At 45.4% G+C, this 24,343-nt stretch overlaps 1 long non-coding RNA gene across 1 annotated transcript; it reads right to left on the bottom strand.

Moving 5' to 3' along the window:
- Window positions 1-681: 681 nt before the first annotated feature.
- Window positions 682-7,361, bottom strand: LOC132657575 (uncharacterized). The gene is made up of 2 exons (XR_009595972.1): window positions 7,196-7,361; window positions 682-4,942 (listed from the first exon to the last, which is right to left on the bottom strand). It is a non-coding gene; the product is annotated as an uncharacterized LOC132657575 (long non-coding RNA).
- Between the last annotated feature and the right edge of the window lie 16,982 nt (window positions 7,362-24,343).

Here is a 24,343-nt window from a genome sequence, read left to right as displayed (position 1 = left end):
ATTTTGTCTATAGTCCCTGTAAGAAGGAAGGGAAAAAGGGATGCACCTCCTAGTCAAGTCAGATCCCCTTAAGAAGCATTTCTGGCAGATCTTCATAATATTCCTGTTTATACTGCATGAAACCAGGAGTCTTGCAATATAGTCACAGAGCCACACCTAGTTGCAAGGGAGGCTAGGAACTAAAATCCTTTCATTCAGAATCAGGTCTTTGTCACCCCCAAATAAATCAGGCTTCAGCTACTTGAAAAGAAAGAAGATTAACAAAAACTGGCTGCCGCAAAAAATGTTCTTTCTGTCGCAGGGAGCTGGAGACACCAGCCCCTGTGCTCTGAAATCCATTGGCCATGCCTCCCAGGGGCTGCCCCAATCCATGGCTGAGTTCAGTGGCATGCAAAGTCAGACCCAGTCCTGAGACAAGGGGCTCCTTTATTGGCTAACTTTGGTTCAAGGAGGCCCTACAGCTTTGCCAAACCTTCATTAGACTGAATCTTCCTGAAACTGCAGGGCTGTCTGGGACACTTGCCCCACCTTCTCTTCTTCACTTGGGGTCTGATGGCCCTTCTGACCTTTTCTAACTCCCGCCCAGGTGCTTCCCCCAGTAAAACCCTTGCACAGTTAACTCCAGCTTGGTGTCTGCTTCTTGATGGACCTGGACTAACAAAATTAGCACGGCAATTCTCAGGCTGTCGCACAGATTTAATTAATGCACGTAGCAGCTGCCTAACTCGGGGATGAGCATGTAGTAGGCACTCAATAAATAATGGCTGTGTGGTGATAATGCTGGTGTAGGTGGAGAAGGGGGACGAAGTGGGGGAGGACGAAGAGGAGAACTGCTACTGCTGCCAAGTCGCTTCAGCTGTGTCCAACTCTGTGCGACCCCATAGATGGCAGCCCGGAGCTAACAACGGAGAAAGGAGTGTTTACAAATTGGTGGGACAAGAATCTGAAGCAATCACTCTGTTTCAATCTTCTCCACCCCCAGAAAATTTCTATTATAGTACAATCTGGTTAAAATCAGCACCAAACAGACTTCCCTGGTGGCTCAGCGGTTAAGGATCCGTCTTACAATGGGGGGCGGGCAGACAGGTTCAATCCCTGGTCCGAGAAGATCCCACAGGCCACGGGGCAACTAAGCCCATGCATCACAACTACTGAGCCTGCAAGCTCTAGAGCCCATGCTCCACAAAAAGAGAAGCCACCACAATGAGAAGCCTGCGCACCACAACTGGAGAGCAGCCTTGGCTCACCGACACTAGAGAAAGACCTTGAGCAGCAGCAAAGGCCCAGCACAGCCCCAAAAACGATCAGCACCAAAGTCAGTATGAAAGGGACAAAACAGACCCTAGATAGTGGTCATCTTAGGGGGACTGAACTGTTTTTACTGAGCATCAGCCAATTCAAGACATTTTTATACCAAAAAAAAAAAAAAGGAGGGGAGAAATAGGGCAAGCCCTAAGACAAAATTGCACAAAATAAACCCAATGCCCTGAGCAATTCTGGTTCTCATGGAGAAACTGCGACCAGAAACTACTTCTTGTAATGACCTAAGAGGGCTTCCCTGGTGGCGCTAGCGGTAAAGAACCCGCTTGCCAATGCAATAGACAAGAGACAAGGGTTCAGTCCCTGGGTTGGAGAGACCCCTTGGAAGGGGGCATGGCAACCCACTCCGGTATTTTTACCTGGAGAATCTTATGGACAGAGGAGCCTGGCGGACTACCGTCCATAAGGTCGCAAAGAGTCGGACACAACTGAAGCAACTTAGCACAGCACAGCACGAGGACCTAGGAACACTATTCCCATGAGAAAGTTTTCAGCATAAAAGTTTAAGCACATGCAAGTCTCTGCTGCTGCTACTGCTGCTAAGTCGCTTCAGTCGTGTCCGACTCTGTGTGACCCCAGAGACAGCAGCCCACCAGGCTCCCCTATCCTTGGGATTCTCAAAGCAAGAACACTGGAGTGGGTTGCCATTTCCTTCCCCAGTGCATGAAAGTGAAAAGTGAAAGTGAAGTTGCTCAGTCGTGTCTGACTCTTAGCGACCCCATGGACGTAGCCCACCAGACTCCTCCATCCACGGGATTTTCCAGTCAAGAGTACTGGAGTGGGGTGCCATTGCCTTCTCTGTGCAAGTCTCTACAAAAATAATAAAGAATTTCAAGGCAATGAGATAGTGAGGAGGGACTTCCCCAGAGGTCCAGCGGTTAAGAATCTGCCTGCCAATGCAGGGGACACAGGTTCGATTCCTGGGCCGGCAAGATTCCACTTGCCGCAGAGCAAACTATGGCTGTGCACGACTACTGCTGAGTCTGAGTTCTAGAGCCCTGGAGCTGCAACAGGAGAAGCAACAGTGAGAAGCCCATGCACCGCAACGAGAGAGCAGCCCCCGCCACAACCTGAGAAAAGCCCTCGGACAGCAATGAAGACCCTGCGCAGCCAAAAATAAAATCAATTAATTAAAAAGAGGTGGGGAAAAAAAAAAAAAGACAGGGAAAGCACAATGAGGGAGAAAGGTGGATGTAACCTGTATAGGACACAAAAGTTCCAGAGACATTGTATACTCGGCACGTGGTAGAACCTCAGTTCATGATGGTTGCCCAGATAACTGAATGGCTCTCCCAAGGTTATAGTTCATCATTCATTCATACATCGAAGAAAGATGTGTAGAAAGCCTACGATGTGCCAGGCCCTGTGCTAGGCCCTGAGGGTGCCACAGTGAACAGGACAGTTGAGGTCCTCGTCTTTACCATCCTCTTGCAGAGACGCCTCCTTTGTAGACATTTTATGTGAACCCTTCTACCTCTGTCTTTCCACAAACACAGCCTGAATTGGTGCCCGTGTCTATCAGATTTAAAGCCTATTCATTTCTCCTAAAATATTTTCTTTGTCTCTGAAACCGAGCTGAACCACCCATGTAAAATGATCCATGATGCCACCCTGGGTGTCCATTAAATAACTCTGTATTAGTTATCTACTGCTGTGTAACCAGTTAACCTCCCAAATTAGCAGCTTAAAATAATATTCATTTTCTCACAGAGCTAAGGGCTGACTTAGCTTGCTGGTCTGACTCTCCCCAAACTCCACCCAAATCCCAGTGGGGGAGAGGGAGTGCGTGCAAATTCCACAGTTTGAAAATACAAAGGCACACAGAAATAAATTCACTCTGTCCTGGAAACCCAGTGTTTGAACCCCAGAGAACTAACTGCCTGTCCTCAATCCTACTTTAGCATCACACCATAGGCCTGCAAAGAAGGACATCACAGAAGTGTGAGGGGGACCACTGACCAAAACCACCTGCCCTGGCTAGGCATCACTGTAACTGGCATGAGTTACAATATGCTGCAACAGGAGGTCCTCGTAAGGAATGCAAAGCGAGCTACCACCAACCGGAAGAATTCGGGAAAGGGCAAAAAGAGAGAGGGGCTATCAGTCCTATGTCCCACCAACCTCCCAGAATCCTTCTCACTGGAATCTATCTTGGCTAAGCAACGCGAGCACCATCAGGAAGGACCATGAGTCAGATGATTGGCCAGAGACAACCCCAAACTGACCCCATCACCATAAAACCTGAAACTTCGAGTCGCATGGCAGAGCAGCTCTGGGCTCCCTTACCCTGCTGCTCTCCACCCGAGCGTCCCTTCCCAATAAAGTCTTTTGCTTTGTCATTACGTGGATCTCCTTGGACAATTCATTTCCGAGTGTTAGACAAGAGCCCACTCTTGGCCCCTGGAAGGGGGTCCCTTTCCCTACAACAGAAGCTGTTAGTCGGTGTCCTCAGTACTTTAGTCAGTCAGTGTCTTCTCTTCTATAACTGTTTTATTTTTCTCACGTAAAATCTGGGATTTTATGACCATTCATGTTTCCCTCTTTACTTTGGCTATGGGGAAGCTCAGAGTCAACCACATAAGCCTCAGCTGGCGTCCACCTCCTTGAGTTAATGTCACCCTAAAGTTATCGCTTCTACTTATTCTATATCCCCTCAAATTTTCATTTTATTCTTTTGTGTATTTTGTGCTTTTATAATTCCTCTCAAAGCTTTTGTGAATTGGAGTATAAATACATAAAATTAAAAGTTTATGCATCTAAAGTCTGGTTACTTGCACACATGTGCCATCTAGTGGCGAGAGGGATAACTGCCAGACTAGAAACCTCCCTGTTCTTTCAGGGAAGTGCGAAGGGCTGGCAGGTGGGATGGGAGAAGATGGAGACTAGAACGATTCTCTGTGCTTTGTCAGGGAAGTGAAACTGCTGGGGATTAAAGAGACTCCAGGCAGGGTAAAGGAGCAGGTGACTCATTGGCTGGTAATCGATACGATTTACTTGAATATGAAGAAGCCAAAAAAGTGCGAAGATTTAGCAAATGAGGAATGCACTGGAAGGGGAAGGGTTAAGTGAAAGGTGTTAGAAAAACTAAACCATGAAAAAAATACCTGATTCAGGCAGATCTCTTGGGAGGTACTTAATGTGAGTTGACCGCAAACGTGACCAGCCATTTTTTAAGCATTCACATTAACCACAGGAAGAAGCTTAGAGTCTACAATGTTTTCATTTTACTCAGGAGAAAACTGGGGCCCAGAGACACTGAATACCTTGTTTAAAATCATACAGCTTTTCACTTGCAGCTCTAGGATGACTCCGAATCTAGTCCTCTTTCTCCAGAATGACATTGCCCCTAATCATACGTAGTAGGTGCTTTTATTTTGCACACAGGGTCTCAAAATAGAAAATCAGATTCTCACCCCAAATGCCTGGATCCAGCATGTTTCCAAGGAATTATTACTCACTGGTTTTTCAGTTGCCCCTTGACACGCCCACAAAGGGTCAGGATGGAAGAGGTGGTTTATGAAACACTGGTGTCACTAACCTCCACTGGATGGCAAAGGCCACTAGTCCACGATGATAGAGAGGGATCCTAGAAGCCAATTGCAGTTGCTGAGAGAGCACCAGCCTGGGGAAGAGAAGGTAAGTTCATCCATCCATAGTGTTGACCAGCATCTGCTCTGGGCAGGATGCTGAAGTGGCAAGGTCGCAAGGCACTGGCCGTATCTGGACGCCATATATATTCCATCTGTCTGTACCCTATGTGTGTTCTTGCACATGGCTCGAGCTGCCGGCTAAGGAATAGCATAGTTACCGCTAAGGATCTGGAGAGCCCCGTGAAGACTTAGCCCAAGGGTCTGTAGTCTGAGGCTGAACTGTTTTTCAAATAGTCTAGAGTCAAGGCCCACTGGGGAAAACTGGAACTACTGTCTGAGCAGAATTTGAGACATTATTTTATCAGACAGGGCCTATATAGAAGAGTTTAATCATCACAGAGTTCTACTAGACAGTACCAGCCCTTTCCTGGATTTTCTGCATCTTGCCAGTTCTTCCCCACCCTTCAGATACTTAGATAAGCAGAGAGTGATATGAGTCACTGGTATCTGGAAGGGGCAGAACCCCACTGCCTGTGCCATACCTGATATTGTAGAGGTACAAATGACCCACCTGAGATAGACGGCACTTAAGAGGTCAGCTCCTTAAAGTTTTCAGAAGTCTATAATGGCAACCCACTCCAGTATTCTTGGGGGAATCCCATGGGTGGAGGAGCCTGGAGGGCTATAGTCCACGGGGTCGCAAAGAGTCGGACACGACTGAGCGACTTCACTTTTCACTATACTTAGTAAAAGATGCCAGAATGGGGGCATGAAGGGAGTATTAGGGGCCCTCAACTTTTTTTTTTAATGTGAAGCACTTTTTAAGTATTTATTGAATTTTTTACAATAGTGCTTCTGCTTTATATTTTGGGTGTTTTTTTGTTTGGGATTTTTTCTTTTGGGGGGTCGGGGTGGGGAATTGTTTGTTTTGGCCGTGAGGCATCTCAGCTCCCCAGACCAGGGGTTGAACCCACACCCCCTACATTAGAAGGTGACATCTTAACCACTGGACCACCAGGGAAGCCCCCGGCCTCAACCATTAAGGTCAGAAACATGTAGGTTCCAGTCCTCTCAGGTTTGAGACAAGAATCAGAATTAGTTCCAACCGTACTGAGTTCTTACTACACTACAGAACTCAGCTGAGTAGTCTGGTCAAGTTAACAACCTTTATCCACCACACCCTCAGTTTTCCCTTCCAATAAGATGAGCACAGTATCCCAGCAAGCTGGGCAGCAGGAACATCCTGCAAGGCAGAAACAGGAAGGCTAGGGGAGGGTCGTGGTCGCCCAGAACAGGGGTAGCTATCCGCTGAGGAAAGTGGGAAGCCCCGCGGGCGCCCCCTGAGGGCGACAAGTCGGTGCTCGCGGCAAGTCCCAAGATAAAATAGGTCCCCCACACGCCGGACGCCATGACTCTTTGCACCACTTAAAAGTGTCCGATGAGAAGCAAGAGCGGGGGAAATAATGTAGGGCCGTCATCATGTTTCTTTTGAAACAGCGCCCCCAACTTCTCAGATTTGCTTGATCGAAACCTAAGTTTGGAAAACTCTCAGGACTACCCTGTAGAAGGGACATTCCCGCTGGTGATAACCCGGAGGTAGAAGCATTGACGCTCGGGCGCGGCGCCGCCTGGAGGTGGGGCGGGGCCGGTGTGGAAAGCCCACCCGGTCCCTCCGCTTCCCTCCGGAGTTTCCCCCGCACCCGCGACCCCCAAGGGCCGGGGAGGCTCGAGCTCCCTCTTGAACGTGGAAGGGCTCGACTTCAAGTTACTGCGCTTCCCAGGGGCCTCTGTGCAAAGAGGGCGGCCCGGCGGCAGCTCGCTGCCCCCGCCTCCACAGCGCGGGATATTTTAATACCGGGAGGTCTCGCCCTCCTGGGGCCGCGCCTGCCGAGGCCCCCCAAAGACAGAGAGGGAGCTCGATACCCCCACTCCACCCCCCGTAGGAATAAAGCAGAAAGAAATCAGCGTCGCAAGACCCTCTGGGAAACGTAGTTTCCGAAATATCTCTGGGCAACAGTCGGAGGGAGGCCGCGAGGCTTTGGCAGCCAGTTAGCGCCGGGCTTGGGGCTTGTCACGTGGCCCGCGTGGTCAGCTGCTCTGGGGGCTGGGCTAGGCTGCAGGAGGGGGCGTCTCGAGCTGTGGGCAGAGCTGCTGCGGCCGTCTGGACTTCGGGACTGGCGTCCTCAGCACTCCCCGAGCCGTCCCGGCTGGCCAATGACAGCGCTGACTTCATTTGCATGTATTTGAACTTGGCTCTAGGGGACTCTGCAGTGTTCATCTCCTACCTTGGCCTCTGCAGCTGCCAAACTGAGACACTGGAGTTGCTGCTTCAAAGCTTTCCTGAATAAATCATTCATCAGTGATTGGATGATGAATCAGTTTTCGCCTCATCTTTTCTATGCGCTGTTCTCATTCGGCCACTTTTGTCTTCACCGATGACCTTGTCTCCTCGGAAACTTAAGTCCCAGGACCCGCCTGTTTCTCATTATCGGGCCCCTCCCATTTCATTTTTTTCCCTACCCAGCCTAGATCCTGCCCCGCTGTTGCGTGCTTCTGTGATATCAGACCGTCAGTTAATACAATCGCCCGCTTTGGGTTTGCTAGGTGCTCCTGGAGTGGGGAAAAGATACATCACTAACTTCACAAGTTGATGCCACTGGAATCAAGATCTCAGACGTCATCTAAGGCCTAAACCTAGTGCATTGGGACCGCGCTGGGAGGCCAGAAAAAACAGGCCGATAATTTGCCGCTGAAACCTCTGGTGGGAGTACAAGGTTTTAGAACGGCTAGCTTTGTTGCATCCACCTCGTGTTTGTCGTATTACAACCTGAGAATGAAGTGTAGAGCAAAGCAACGTATTAGTGATGAGAATATTCTAGAATAGTGCGTTGGTGAAAAAGTAGAAGTTACTAAAAGTCTCCAGTAAATGTTAAATAACATAAGGAATGAAATGAGAAATGGCAGGAAAGCATGGCCAAGACGCTAAGTTGGTGTAAATCAGAAATTTAAAATTTACCCAGAGAGTAAGACAAAGTTCTTTAGAAACCATTATGATGGAAAGAGATTGCATGTTTCTGATGGAAAAGCAGGCATTTGCCCTGTTTTTGCCAGCCTTCCAGAAAGATTAAAAGATTATACCCAAAAATATTCCCTTGAGAAGTGGCAGGTGTAAGAGGATCCTCAAAATCAGTAATTGGACTTCAAGAATACACATTCTAAACAGGAGTTTTTTCCTGAGGGGGAAGGGAGCTGCCAAGCAGGTGTGTTTGGGCTTATCAGAGGCCCCTACCCTGTTGCTTCTCAGAAGCAGAATCCCAAGTAGCCTAGGTCCCTGCTGTCACAAAGGCCATTAAGCAGGCTTTGAAGCCCCAGGCGAAGACCACACACAGCCTGAAACTTCTCAGGAAGCATGCTACCAAAGCCCTGGAGAGGAGATTTGGTTTGGTTTTGTTCTCTTACAATGATTACGTTTTATTAGTTTGTATCTTCCCATTCCTCTATAGCATATGGTCCACTTGTTATATAAAAAATCCGTGAAATACTTTGAACCCTATCTAGCGTTTTCACATACTACGTGATAATTTGATTAAGAACAGCAGCAAACTTGTCAGTTAACGGGAAAGGATATTGCTTTGAAAGCAACACAATGTATTACACATCTATATATCAACCTTGCCACCTGATTCTAAATTTAAAGACTTGCTGTTCACCAACAGGGTGTTGCAAGTACATTTACATGTGTCTCTGGGAGAAATGCCTGCAGAAAATACCAAGTATTTATATGAAAGGCAAATATCCAGAACCAAACAAAACAATTCTGAAATCCCAGGCTGGACATTAATATTTTAGGAGTAAAGCACAAGCTCTCTAGTGAACAAGGAAACCTACACATTGCAGAGTAAGAAATCACATAGGTATCAATTTTCTTAAAGGTAAAGCAGTGCATCTCAGACTACCTGTTCAGGAGCGGGTTGGTTGGTTGGTTGGTTGTTTTCAATTCATTATACACCAGTACTTTAGTAAGTAAGAGTTTATTTTTAGGAAAAAAATTATAATGAATTATAAAATACAAAACACTTTTTAGTGCTACTTTTTAAATGGTCAGAGTCAGCATACATAAAATCACCTTCAAATTGCTATAAAAGTATCCGAACACTCAGACTCAATTATATATTTCATACATGGAATACCAGATAATCAACCCACCTTGTCCAAGGAGTATATTTTTATACAGCACTGAGATGAAGCATCTAAAATGGAGATCTTTCAAAAGTAAATCACTCCCTGGCTCAAAATCTCATTGTTTTTATAGTACTGACTTTTATTGTCAGTATATGAATATACCACAATTTATTTACCCACTGTCCTGTTGATAGACATTTGGATTATTTCCTACTTTTTATTAGTACAAAACAATGTTGCAATGAACATTCTTGTAAATGTTTCCTCATGCTCAACTCCAAGAACCTGGGGTATGTACTCATGCCATTCTATGTGATTCATTTACCCATGAGTGAAACTGCTGTGTTGAAGAATGTATGCATTTTCACTTTTAGATATTGCCTGCTTGGTCTCCAAAGTGCCTGTACCAATTCACACTTAACTTGAGCAGCGTGGAAGAGTTCTCAATTCTCCATTTGATCACAAACATTCGAAATTGTCAGACTTTTAATTTCCCCAATCTGCTGGATATAAAATGGCACTTCATTATGGTCTAGTTTGCATTTCCCTAGCTGATAATAAGATTGAACATCTTCTCATACATTTATTAGCCATTTTGGCTTCTTATTCTGTGATTTACCTCTATATCTTTTGCTCATTTTTCTATTGAGTGCTTTTAATTTTTGATTTATAAGTTATTTATATCAATATAGCCTGGATGTGGTCAATGATGTATGTTACAAATATTTTTTCCCAGTTTGCAGTTTGTCCTTTCATTTTTTAGTGATGTCTTTTGATATTCGGACATTTTTAATTTTAATTATCTTGACTCTATCAGCTTTTTTCTTTATGGATTGTGCTTTCTCAGTTCAGTTCAGTTCAGTTCAGTCGCTCAGTCGTGTCCGACTCTTTGTGACCGCATGAATCGCAGCATGCCAGGCCTCCCTGTCTATCACCAACTCCTGGAGTTCACTCAGACTCATGTCCATCGAGTCAGTGATGTCATCCAGCCATCTCATCCTCTGTCGTCCCCTTCTCCTCCTGCCCCCAATCCCTCCCAGCATCAAAGTCTTTTCCAATGAGTCAACTCTTCGCATGAGGTGGCCAAAGTGCTGGAGTTTCAGCTTTAGCATCATTCCTTCCAAAGAAATCCCAGGGTTGACCTCCTTCAGAATGGACTGGTTGGATCTCCTTGCAGTCCAAGGGACTCTCAAGAGTCTTCTTCAACACCACAGTTCAAAAGCATCAATTCTTCGGCACTCAGCCTTCTTCACAGTCCAACTCTCACATCCATACATGACCACAGGAAAAACCATAGCCTTGACTAGACGGACTTTAGTTGGCAAAGTAATGTCTCTGCTTTTGAATATGCTATCTAGGTTGGTCATAACTTTTCTTCCAAGGAGTAAGCGTCTTTTAATTTCATGGCTGCAGTCACCACCTGCAGTGATTTTGGAGCCCCGAAAAATAAAGTCTGACACTGTTTCCACTGTTTCCCCATCGATTTCCCATGAAGTGATGGGACCGGATGCCATGATCTTAGTTTTCTGAATGTTGAGCTTTAAGCCGACTTTTCACTCTCCTCTTTCATCAAGAGGCTTTTTAGCTCCTCTTCACTTTCTGCCATAAGGGTGGTGTCATCTGCATATCTGAGGTTATTGATATTTCTCCTGGCAATCTTGATTCCAGCTTGTGCTTCATCTAGCCTGGCATTTCACATGATGTACTCTGCATGTAAGTTAAATAGGCAGGGTGACAATAGACAGCCTCAATGTACTCCTTTCCCAGTTTGCAACCAGTCCTTTGCTTCATATCCGGTTCTAACTGTTGCTTCTTGACCTGTATACAGATTTCTCAGGAGACAGGTAAGGTGGTCTGGTATTCCTATCTCTTGAAGAATTTTTCACAGTTTGTTGTGATCCACACTGTCAAAGGCTTTGGCATAGTCAATAAAGCAGAAATAGAAGTTTTCTGGAACTCTCTTGCTTTTTCCATGATCCAACAGATGTTGGCAATTTGATCTCTGGTTCCTCTGCCTTTTCTAAAACCAGCTTGAATACCTGGAAGTTCTCGGTTCACATACTGTTTAAGGCTGGCTTGGAGAATTTTGTGCACTACTTTGCTAGCGTGTGGGATGAGTGCAATTGTGCGGTAGTTTGAACATTCTTTGGCATTGCCTTTCTTTGGGATTGGAATGAAAACTGACCTTTTCCAGTCCTGTGGCCACTGCTGAGTTTTCCAAATTTGCTGACATGTTGAGTGCAGCACTTTAACAGCATCATCTTTTAGGATTTGATTAGGATTAGAGCCTCTGCTGCTGCTGCTGCTGCTAAGTCGCTTCAGTCGGGTCCGACTCTGTGTGATCCCATAGATGGCAGCCCACCAGGCTCCTCTGTCCCTGGGATTCTCCAGGCAAGAGTACTGGAGTGGGTTGCCATTGCCTTCTCCTATTAGAGCCTCTAGAACACCTTAATCCCATCACACTAATTTCATACCTCCAGAAATGTACGAGAATAAATGTGTACTGTTTTCTTTGGGGCGGGGGGGGCCATACTGCAGCACTCGTGGGATTTTAGTTCCCCAGGCAGCAATTGAACCCTTGCCCTCAGCAGTGAGGGCATGGAGTCCTATCCACTAGACTGCCAGGGAATTCCCAAATTCGTGTTGTTTTAAACCACTAAATTTGTGATAATTCGTTCTAGCAGCAATAAGAAACTAACCCAGGATGCATGGAAGGTATACTTTTTTGAGACCTGTCTTGTCTAAACTTGTCTTAATTCTTCTCTCAAAGCTGAGAGTTTGGCTCCAAAATTCTAGACTGAAATCTTGTTCCCTCAGAACAGGTTTTTTTTCCCCTAAGATATAAATGATATAAATCTTTATATAATTTCTTTCAACTATCTTACTGTACTGACCAGACTGTCCAAATATGATGTTGAATAGGAAGATTTTAGAGGACATGCTTGTTATCTTCCTGATGTTTTTTTAAGATTATATGCTGATTTTTTCCAGTGGAAATATATTTGACATATAGCATTGTGGATGTAAGTTTAAGATGTAGACCATGTTGATTTGATGATCGGTCGCTCTCCTGATTTTCAAGGGAATGTGTCTAATACTTCACCACTTAAGTATTCTATAGGCTGTAAATTATCGGTAGAAAGCTTTCATCAAGTTAAGACATTTTTTCCTTCCCCTAGAGGGGAGCTTCCCTGGTAGCTCAGCTGGTAAAGAACTTGCCTGCAATACAGAAGATCCTGGTTCAATTCCTGGGTCAGGAAAATCCCCTGGGGAAGGGAATGGCTACCCACTCCAGTATTCTGGCCTGGAGCACGGTCAAAAAGAGTCGGACTCAACTCAACGACTTTCACTTTCACTAGTGGATTAAGATTATTTTTAGCATAAATGGGTGCTGAATTTTATTTAAAAAATCTTTTCTGTGCCTATCAAAATAATCATGTAGATTTTTCTCCTTTAAGCTATTGTTGTGATGATTTATGATGATATTTTTTACAAGTTGGACAAGCTTTGTATTAATGAGGTAAAAACCAGCTTGCTTTTCCTGCTTTCATGTTGCTAAATATTAATGAAGCTTCCATTTATGTTCACGATCAACTGGCTGTAAATTCCTGTGTTCCTCTATCCTAGTCTGGTTCGGGTTCAGGGTTTGATAGCCTCACAAAATGAGTTGGGAAGTGTTCTCTCCCTTGCTATTTTGGTTGATTCTTTTTGAAAATAAGCATTTACTTACAACTACTGAAAGTACAGATCTGATCCTCTTAAATTCCACACACTCTTACCCACAGCCATACTTTCACCGCCGTCATTCTTCTTACATGGTTGTGCTGTAATTTTTGGTTCCATCAATATTCAGCACGTTCAGGATTATATAAATTTTATATACTCATGAGCTACATTGTATATTATATTTATGTATCCTTTCCTGTACAACCTTTGGTTTTCTCTGGGGTAAATAAATGGAATCTTGGTTGGTTGGTTGGTTGGTTGGTTGGTTTGATTGGCTGGTTTGAGCTTAGTTTTCTGTGTGCCAATCAGTAATGCTTCTTGAAACTGTTGCACAGAACTCTAAATCTCATCTCCATTCACTTAAATATTAGGCAATGGTTAGTTTTATGTTTTTCATGGAGAAATCTCTCCTGGAGCTTTCTTGTTCTGCTCCAAACTGGACTGTGCAGTGCCTGCTTCCTGCTGTTTGGGGGAATTTCCTTCAACTAGCATCATTTTTATTCCTTTTGTCTCTTTTATGTTTTGGAATCCCTATATTCTGGTTTCCATGGTTCCTTCTTTCTTGATTTACTGGCTCATTTTTGGTGGAGCACGATTCTCTCATTTTGAGAAGGGATGCAGAGAAGATAAATTTTTTGAGGCCTGGCTTGTTGAAGTTTGTCTTAATTCTGCTCTCTCATTTGCTACTTTATTGGGCCTCGAATTCTAGATAGGAATCTTGTTCCTTTAGAATCTAGAAGGTTTCTTGTCCTCTAATTTCAGTCTTGCCAATGAAAGGGCTAAGATCATGGCATCTGGTCCCATCACTTCATGGGAAATAGATGGGGAAACATTGGAAACAGTGTCAGATTTTCTCTTTTGGGGCTCCAAAATCACTGCAGATGATGATTGCAGCTATAAAACTAAAAGACACTTACTACTTGGAAGGAAAGTTATGACCAACCTAGACAGCATATTCAAAAGCAGAGACATTACTTTGCCGACAAAGGTCCGTCTAGTCGAGGCTATGGTTTTTTAAGTGGTCATGTATGGATATGCTGAGCACCGAAGAACTGATGCTTTTGAACTGTGGTGTCGGAGAAGACTTGAGAGTCCCTTGGACTGCAAGGAGATCCAACCAGTCCATTCTAAAGGAGATCAGTCCTAGGTGTTCTTTGGAAGGTATGATGCTAAAGCTGAAACTCCAGTACTTTAGCCACCTCATGCGAAGAGTTGACTCATTGGAAAAGACTCTGATGCTGGGAGGGATTGGGGGCAGGAGGAGAAGGGGACGACAGAGGATGAAATGGCTGGATGGCATCACTGACTCGACGGACATGAGGTTGAGTGAACTTCGGGAGTTGATGATAGACAGGGAGGCCTGGCGTGCTGCGATTCATGGGGTCGTAGAGTCGGACACGACTGAGCGACTGAACTGAACTGAACTGAATGAAAGGACCAACACCTTTCTGATTCTCAGTTTTTGAATATGAGTTGTTTCTCCTCTCTTATTGCTTTTATGATATTCTCTTTATCACTGATGTTCTGAAATTTCACAAAGATGTACATTGGTATAGGGTGTTTTTGTTCCCCTCATTGCCCTGGACTCTAATCTCATATCGCTAGTTCAGAGAAATTTTCTTATAGTGTTTGTGTCTGTGACAGAGAGACAGACAGACAGAGAAAAGGAGAGAAAGAGAGAGATTTTATATATATATAAATATGTATAATATATATATGAATATAAGTAATACAAGTTATGAAGAATCATAGTAAAATAAACACCCATGAACCCACCACCCAATTTAGGAAATAGGATATTGTCAATACCTAGAACTTCCCTATGCGCTCTTTTCTGATCCCACACCCTTCTGGGGCCATGCCTCATGCGCTCACCGTCTACCGATCACATAACCACCCTCATAACTTTCCTCCTAATTCCCTTGCTTCTCTTTATGGTTTTACTATTCATTGTTGTTGTTCAGTTGCTCAGTTGTGTCTGACTCTTTGCGACCCCATGGACCACAGCACGCCAGGCTTCCCTGTCCTTCACCATCATTACTTTTCATTACGTGTAGCTAAACTATACTTTGTTTACTCTTGCTTGCTTCTGAACACCATAGAAATGGCATCACAGGGACTTCTGTGATGGTCCAGTGGTAAAGAATCTGCCTTCCAGTGCAAGGGATGTGGATTTGATCCCTGATCAGGAAACTAAGCCCCTCCAAGCAACTAGAGAAAGCCCACGTGCCCCAAGGATGCAGCGCAGCCAAAAGTCAGAAGTAAATGTCATCACACACAGAAATGGCGTTCCTCGGTGGCTTGAATCTCAATCCACATTATTCCTAGGAGTCATCTATGCATGGAGCTAGAGTTTATTAACGTTGCATTATAGTGTAGCATTCTGTTGTATGGAGATACTAAAATTTATTTATCTATTCTGCCAAGGACCGGCATTAAGTCCTAATGTGGTCATTTCTTACCTCATTTCTCTCCCTTATTTCCTCTCTTCTCTGAAACTTCCATCAGTCCGTTGTCGAATCTTCTTGGCTGAGCCTTGCATTTTCTTACCTCTTCTCTCCCGTTTGCTGCTTCTTTGTAGCTTCCTTCCACTCTGAGAATGTCTCAAATTATACTCTAAATCATCTATTGACTTTTTTTTATTTCTGCTATCATGTTTTGAATTTCTCAAAGCTCTTATTCTCGGGATGTGCCTTTTCATCGTTCACTGTTCTATTTTCGTAATTTTCATACAGACAAACAGGGAAGGGGAAATTTCCCCTTTGAGTTCCTTTGGCTCCTCTAAGACAGATTAACAGGAGGAAAAAAAATTAATTCTTGAGAACAGAGGTCTCATAGACCTCTGGTTGACCTTTAGTCCCTCTCATACACCTTTGGTCCCAACAAAGAACCAAAGCAAACTGTGAAGACCTCACAAATTAGAGGGGCTTGTGCTTTTTAAGGTAACAGGCTAAAGAATAAGTAACAAAGTGTGTTTATAGCTTCCTTAGCCTTGAATATGTTAATTCTGGTGATAAGGATGCTTTCTCTCCTTCTGGTATAGAAAGGGTACTTTCACATGGAAGATTTATTTCCTGCATGGAAAGAGGGAGTCAGAGTGGATTTTATATATATATATAAAATTTTTTACCAGCTGTTTCTCAAGGAACCTTAATTCAAAATAATAAAATATGCCATGAAGGCATATTTTGGGGCAGCCTTCCCTGGGCCCCAGTGGAAAGAAGATTTAGGATGTTCTTCCAATTTTCTTTTGCTTGCTGCATTCCCTCTTTCCCCCTAGGATACTTAGTTGGATAATTGATGGATTTATATCTCTATATTTTGTATTAGAAACTCCCCTTTCAGGACTTTCCTGGCAGTCCAGTGGCTAAGACTCTGCACTGTCAGTGCAGGGGGCCTGGGTTCAATCCCTGGTCAGGGAATTAGATCCTGCATGCTGTAACTAAGACCCAGAGCAGCCAAATATACATACAGACATAAATAATATATATATATATAACTCTATATATAATTATATATATATATATATATAAAACTCTCCTCTCATGTCAAGGAATGCTTAGCTGTAGGCTCTGACATAACAGTAAAAGCATCAAAATGCTAATTTTGAGTCCTAGGTGCATGGATGGGGCTTGTCTGCAGGGGGGCTTCACAGTGTCTGCAGGGTGACCGTGTGGGGATGCAGCTGTTTCACGGAGGGAAACACCAAATGCTAGCAGGTCATTTCTCTTGGCCTAGTCAATTTCCCTAAAGAAGAATCTTCCATTCTTCCTCCCAGAGGATAGAAGCTGGTCTACCATCATTCTGGCGGCCGGCCCAGAAACGTGAGTGAGGCACTTGCCACTTCCAGGTAGACGTTCACTTAATGCCCATTTTCAGTTCAGTCCCCTGTTCTCAGCTGTGCTTGGTGTCTCCGAATCCAGAGCCTCTTGGTTTGACCTCCCCACCATCTTCCACTGCAGAGGAGGCAGTCGTCTGGGAGTGGAGGTCTTGAGGGGGTCTCACCGCCCCTCAAACAGAGGCACAGTCAAGACCACCTCCTATTTTCAGTCCCACCCCTCATCTCCATCTTCAGAGATAATCCAGTTGGGGTCCTGCAACAAAGAATCCACCTGCTGCTTCTTATTCTGCTGACCTCCCTTTTCAGTTTAAACTTCAGCCTTCTCAACTCTTCTAAATCAGTTACCACTAACTTTTTTACAGATTCCAAAATTTTCTTGGCATCTGTCCTCTGTTCCTGCCTCCTCTCCAGTTCTCTTTGTCCTTGTGGATGTTTGCGTTTTTTGTTGTAATGTCTCTACTATCATTTTGAGACTTTGGGGACAAGGTGGAAATGAATGCACGTGTTTTCAGTATCACCATCCCCATGACAAAGAGGTGTTGGAGTGTGGAAGGTACCCGAGGCGAGGAGCAGAGGAAACTGCAGGAAGTCTGCAGGGCCTTGCTTGGACGTCTGCAGCAGGCTTGGGTTTCAGAGCCTGCCTGAGGTTGGCCGGATGCCTGACATGGTATCCAGTTCTGTGATAAGCAGAGACGAGTTCTCTGCGTGTGTGTTCAGACCAGTGATGCTTGTGAAAAGAGCAACAGAGGAAAAAAAAAAAAAGCAACAGAGGAAGGTGCTGTTAATGAAGAAAGAGACTCAGGGCCTGCTGGAGCAAGCAAAAGTCTACTGGAAAATCATCAATGGCCAAGATCCAGCTGCATCTCACTCACCCCACACTGTCCTCCCCCTGTTAGGGGTGGCAACATCAGAACACTGGATGCTCTTGAGAAACCATTCAGAGTTGCAGAGGTCACCAGTTACCTCTCAGACTCAGGGGGCCGGGTGAGGGGAGGTTAATGTGGCTGATTCCAACCCCTGAGGGTGACTTCATGAGATGAGGAAAACAGTAGATTTCTCATCCTCTGTCAGAGGGCCATCACCACATGCCAGGACTTAGATAACAACAATACCAAGTATCTTGCTTCCATCCTTGGGAAGATAGCCACAGACAGAAGAGCTGTGTCTCAAACACAAGGCCAGCCTGCCCTTGACATCTAGCAAACCAGAGTTAGGTGGGGCATATTTGAAAGAGAACGGGGCCCTAGCCACCTTTGCAGCCAGGGCTCCATGACCTGGGTGGGAACTTTATTCCCTCGTCTAGAAGGGGAACAGAGCAGTTTCACGTGAGGGTTCTGAGGGGCTGATCCCAGGACTTGGTGTGAATGCTCACCCTTCCTTTCTGACTGCGAGCACTCTGAAGACCTCCTGAGAAGCTACCGTGTACCTGAGAGGGGCCAGAAAATGGGAAAGGGAAGTGCGCTCCAGGGTATTTTCAGCACCACCAAGCAAGCCTCCAACTCTCAGCAGACCCTGATTGGGTATCCTGCAGCCGAATTCTCACACTGTCTACCTAGACAGAGCCACAGATCTCATGGACTAGGGGTCAGTCCTCAAGACTGCCCCCAATTCAGATGTATGTTCAGGTCGTGACGTCTGCTTCTGACCAACCAGTTGTAGAACAGCTCTCAAAGCTCAGGGAATCATTATTTACATTTACCAGTTTATTAAAAAGAATATCATAGGGACCCCCCTGGTGGCCCAGTGATTAGGACTCCTTACTTCCAATACAGAGGGTGCTGGTTCTATCCCTGGTCAGGGAACTAATATCCCACATGCCTCTAGGGATGACCAAAAATGAATAAATAAAAAGGATATGACAAAGGCTACAGATGAGCAGCCCGATGAAGAGTCCCACGGGATGACGTCAGGAAGAGTTCTGAGCTCAAGAGCTTCTATTCCCTTGGGTCTAGGGCGCAGCGCCTCCCGGCAAGTGGAGTGTTCACCAGCTAATCAAATCTTGTTTGAGAGTTTTTATGAAATTTATTCTGCAGCCCCCAGTTCCTTCCCTTAAATGGAGATAAAAGCTCCAATCCTGTAAATTACCTGGTCTTTCTTTCTTCAATATTTATTCATTCGGCTGCTTCGTGTCTTAGTTGCTTCATGCAGGATCTTCTTTGTGGTGGGCACGTCTCTCTAGTTGCAGTGCACCAGCTTAGTTGCTCAGCGACATGTGAGATCCTAGTCCCCCGACAAGGGCTCGCAACGGCAGCCTCTGCATTAGAGGACGGACTCTCAACCACTGGACCACCAGGGCAGTCCCCACTGGGTCTTTCTAGTGACCAGCCCCCTCCTGAGGCTGTACAGGGGCCCCTCTCCAAGTCATCTCATTAAAGTAAACTCAGATGTAATAGAAAGTCCTTGTGAATAACAAAAGATGCTCCCATCACCCAGCAAAGTATAGGGGTTTCAGGAGCTCAACGCCAGGAACCAGGGATGGAAACCAAATACGTTTCTCATCATGTCACACATGCCAACATCACATCCTCAGTGACAGCTGCTTCTGCTTTCTAAGGAGTGGCGTGGCTCCCACCAGTGAGGACACTATCCTCCACGAGGCAGCCTTTCTCTCGAAGCAATGGGGAAGGGCAGATAAGGGAAGGCTCAGAGCAGATACTGTTGGTGCTGTGCCCAGAGCCCCCAGGACCCCTGAACTGCTTGTGTGCACATTAGGTCTCCTTGAGATGTCACTCCCAGAAGTCTGCCCCTGCATCTCTTGAAAGAGAGCCTAGGAACACATGTCCCTCTAGGGTGTGTGCGTTAGTCGCTCAGTCGTGTCCGACACTTTACAATCCCATGGACTCTAGCCCACCAGCCTCCTCTGTCTACAGAGTTCTCCAGGCAAGAATACTGGAGTGAGTAGCCATTTCTTTCTCCAGGGGATCTTCCTAACTCTGGGATTGAACTGGGGTCTCCTGCATTGCAGGCAGATTCTTTACTGTCTGAACCACCAGGGAAACCCATGTCCCCCTAGGAATGATTCCAAATCTGGCCTCTGTACCCTGACACCAACTTAAATCTCGGAGACACAGTTTTAGGTGAGGTAGAAAAGAACAACTTTATTGCTTTGCCAGGCAAAGGGGGCTAATGCCCTCATACCTGTGTGTCCCAACCCAGGGTGTGGGGTGGGCATCGTGAGGAGTTTTATAGTCTAGGGGTGGGTTTGCTGATGAGGATTAGAGGGTGTGCAGGACCTACATTCCTTCAATCTAGAGACCTAGTGTCAGGAAGTCTCGAGATCTGTGATTCTCAAGATTATTGATCTGTGACCCTCTCTCTGGAACATCTTTCATTTGGTAGGGGTTTTAGTTTGGCAGAAGAGTTCAAAGACATGTGTATCCCTTAAGAGGGGACCGGGACCCTGTCCCAAGACCACCCTATTGTTTCGTTTTGAAATTTTTATTTATTTGTTTTTGGCTGTGCTGGATCTTCATTGCTGCGTGCGCGCTTTCCCTAGTTGAGCTGGGGCTACTCTTCATTGCAGTGCAGATCTAGAGCGTTAAGGGTCAGTACTTGAGATGCGTAGGTTGCCCCACAAACTGTGGGCTCTTCCGGGACCAGGGATCGAACCCATGTCCCTGCATTGTCAGGAGGATTCTTAATCACCGGACCACCAGGGAGGTCCTGTACTACTGTTTCTTGACTGCTTCTCCCTTGTCTCTGCATCCCCTCCTTTCCCTGATTAGCAATGGTTTGAACCTGCGCTTTGGAACTCAGCAAAGGAGACATAGAAAGGCTTTTGTGCCCAGGAACCCCACAGAGTCCTGCTGAGTTTCAGGACTAGCCCTTAACAAACGACTGAAAACAGGGGGTATAGCCCTCCAGCTCTCTTGCTCCTTTGTGGGGGCAATTTTAAGGTGCCTCCAGTGTTGCCACGAGAGACTGCACCAGAGCTGCCGTATCTTAGGACACTGCTGGCTCCCGTGTGTTTCCTTAGCCTCCTTTCTTTCCAACTCTCACTTCCCTACTCACCACCCACCAACCAGTTTGTTGTTGTTGTTGTTGTTTTTTTTCTGGGAACACTTCTTAAATAAATAATTTTTAGATGAATTTTCTTCTTCTAGTCTCTGTTTCTGGAAACTCAATCTAAGACAGCCTCATCTTTCAGAATCCTTGCTTGTTGTTTGCTACTACAAACTGGAAAGAGCAGGCAGGCTTTTTTTTGTTTATAAAGCTCAATAAAGATGCTGCAGGCATGAAAGCTAGACCCTGAGATGAGGAAAGGGCGGAGACTTAAATTGTTTCTTCAGATCAAAGAGAGAAGAATTGGGCTTCTGAAGGGAACCTGGAGGGGGCTAAGAAGAGGCAGAAACTGGAAGTTTGAGGCAGAGAAGGTTGAAGTTGAGCAGTAAGAAACGTCTCTATTGCACAAAACCTTCGATAAGGACTGCTACTCACACAGACACTGTGTAGGCACAGGGTGTTTGGGGTAAGGCTGCTTGGAATGCCATGCTTCAGTGCGGACCAGAAGGTCAGGATGAGAAGGCAGGACAGTCCTGAAAATGAGTTTGTTCAGTGGAAGCAGGAATTCTGAGCCAGAGAAGACTAGAGAAAACATAATCTGCCACAGATGCACCACACACACACACACACACACACACACACACAAATACACACACCACGCACACACACACACACACACACACACACACACACACACACACATCACACACACACACCATGCACACACACCACGCACACACACCACACACACACACCACGCACACACACACACACACCACGCACACCACACACACACCACACACACACCACACACACACACCACACACATACCACACACACACACACACCACACACACACCACACACACACACACGCACACCAGTCCACCAAGAGGTGGAGAGAAATAAGATTCTCCTCTTGAGATTGAGTTATACATGAAAGGACAAACTTGAAATAAATGAAAGATAAGTTCTAAAATCATCCCAAACATACAAAGGCAGCTAGAATATTGCAACAGCATCTGCCAATTAAAATCAATAAGTTGACCCCACAACAAACAGGAGCTCATGGAAGGTGGAGGAGGCAATGCCATCCAAGCCCACAGTGAGGGTCTTACAACACGGCACCCTCGCCCCTCATGACCCGAGCTCCTTCCCTACAACCCAACCCAAGACAAAGCCAGGCAGCCCCCCTCCTTCCTCAGCCATGCATGCCCAGGGGCTCAGCTGCTGGCTGGCAGCACCGCCTCTCCCCTGCCTCCTTCTCCTCCACCCTGCTGCCAGCTTCCCTCCCTTTGTGCCAGGGTCTCAGTTGTGGGTGTTCTAGAGTCAACAAGATCTACTGTGGTCAGGGAGCTGGGGACCCGCCTTTCAATCCACTCCCATCTCTGACTCTTAAACCCCTTTAAAGTCTTTATTCCACAAACATTTATTCACCACATGCCACTCACCAGGAATTGCTGTCTTTTTTCTGTCTCCACCCCTGTTCCTGTTTCTTTTTTTCTCTCTCTCTCAGACTCCATTTCTACCTCTTTTTCAGTTCCTTTCCCCTCTTTCTCTCTCCGCTTTTCTCCCTTTCCTTTTCTCTCCCCCTCCTCCATGTTCTGGTCTGTTTGAATTAAACTGGCCTGTATCTCTGAAGACAGATGATATAGCAAATTTGACAGTGCCCACAGTAAAGAATCTGCCTGCAATGTGGGAGACCCAGGTTCAATCCCTGGGTCAGGAAGATCCCCTGGAGATGGGAATGAAAACCCACTCCAGTATTCTTGCCTGGAGAATTCCTTGGACGGAGGAGCCTGGCGGGTTGCAGTCCATGGGGTCACAAGGAGTTGGATACAACTAAGCAACTAACACTTTCACTTTCACAGTTAACTGACAAGTTACAAAGCAGTTTGTGCTAAGCAAGTCTTTTATTTTCTATTAGAAATAACCATGTACTGAGTGTGATTTTAGATTTTTATCTATGTCTCTGAATAATTCCTTCAAAAGTGCTCTCTAGAGTATTTTCAAGTCAAAGGGTATGGTCATTTTTAAGATTTGTGATATAATTGGAAAATTGCTTTTTCAGCAATATTGCACATGTAACTGGACTTCCTTAACCTTATACCAACCTTAGATTTAAGATAAGATCACACATGTTTCTCCAGGGTCCCTGAAGACTCTCACATTCTGGAATATCTCTGTAGATTGGTTGGCTTGTAAAGGACAATGTAAATATTTCCCTTTCCACACACGTAAATATTTGTTGATTTGTTCAACACACATTTATATCAAGCATGTGCCAAGTGCTAGTAATGACCTTGAACTAGACTTTGGTGGTTTAAAGCTTTGCCAAAATTATAGGTGACTCCTTATTTCAGACTAGACTTAATTCTGGCATTTGGTATTTCAAAAATCAGCAATGGGAATTTTCTCACAATATGAGACAGAGAGTGATCTAAGATCATTTGACCGCCCATTATTTCTCTACCCAGACTCTCACCCACATTGCCTTCAGACTCTATTGGCTGAGACTTCTTTGTTCAAACAGTTTTGGATGTCCTATATTTTATTTTTTTTTAATTTTTTATTTTTTTGGATGTCCTATATTTTAATCACTGCTTGCTAAAGACTGAATGTGTCCCTCCCTAGATTTGTTTGTTGAAACTCAGTCCCTAATACAATGGTATGAGGAGGTGGGGGCTTTTGGGGGGTGACTAAGTCAGGAAGGTGGAGCCCTTATCAATGCGATTAGTGCCCTTATGAAAGAGATCCCAGGGTAATCCCCAGTGAGGACTCCACACTCCCTCTGCAAAGGGCCTGGGTTCAATCCCTGGTCGGGGAACTTAGGTCCCTCAAGCTGTGCGGCATGGCCAAAATAAAATAATAAGTGAATAACTAAATAAATATAAAACAGACCCCAGAGAGTTCCCTCAACCGTTCCTCCCAGTGAGGACACAATGAAAAGAAAGTCATCTATGAACCTGGAAACAGGCCCTCACTGAACACCAAATCTGCAAAGTGCCTTGATCTTGGACTTCCCAAGCTTCTGGACTGTGAGAAATAAATTTACATTGTTTGTAAGCCACGTCCTCTATGGCAATTTCTTTTGGCAGCCTGAACAGAGTAAGGCACGGCTTCAAAGAAGGGATGTGGGGCTTCCCTGGGGACTTGGTGGTAAAGAACCCACCTACCAATGCAGGAGATGTAAATTCAGTCCCTGATCCAGGAAGATGCCACATGCCTCGGAGCAACTAAGCCCGTGCACCACAACTGCTGAGCCCAGGAGGCGTTAACTACTGAGCCCCAGTGCTGCAGCTACTGAAGCCCTCATGCCCTACAGGGCTCCCCAACAAAAGAGGCCACTGCAGTGGGAAGCCCAAGCAACGCAACTACACAGTAGCCCCTGACAGCTGCAGCTAGAGAAAAGCCCTCCAGCAACGAGCACTCAGCACAGCCAAAAATAATAAATAAACACATTTTTTTAAAAAAAGAAGGAAGGTGTTTCAATCCCTTTTATTTCCTCTCTTAGGGCAGAACGCATGGGCCATGCATTCATAGGCTTATTCTTTTCTTATATTCAAAGCAGGTCTAATGGTTGGCCTCTCTCTGTTATCCAGTGGGTATGTGAAAATACCAAACACTGCATATTCAACTTGTTGCAGTATATGCCCACAGATTCACAGATCTTGGTACAACTT

This window comes from Ovis aries, chromosome 13 (genome assembly GCF_016772045.2).
Source record: "Ovis aries strain OAR_USU_Benz2616 breed Rambouillet chromosome 13, ARS-UI_Ramb_v3.0, whole genome shotgun sequence".
NCBI lineage: Eukaryota > Metazoa > Chordata > Mammalia > Artiodactyla > Bovidae > Ovis > Ovis aries.
This window is presented reverse-complemented; position numbering and strand designations above follow the sequence as displayed.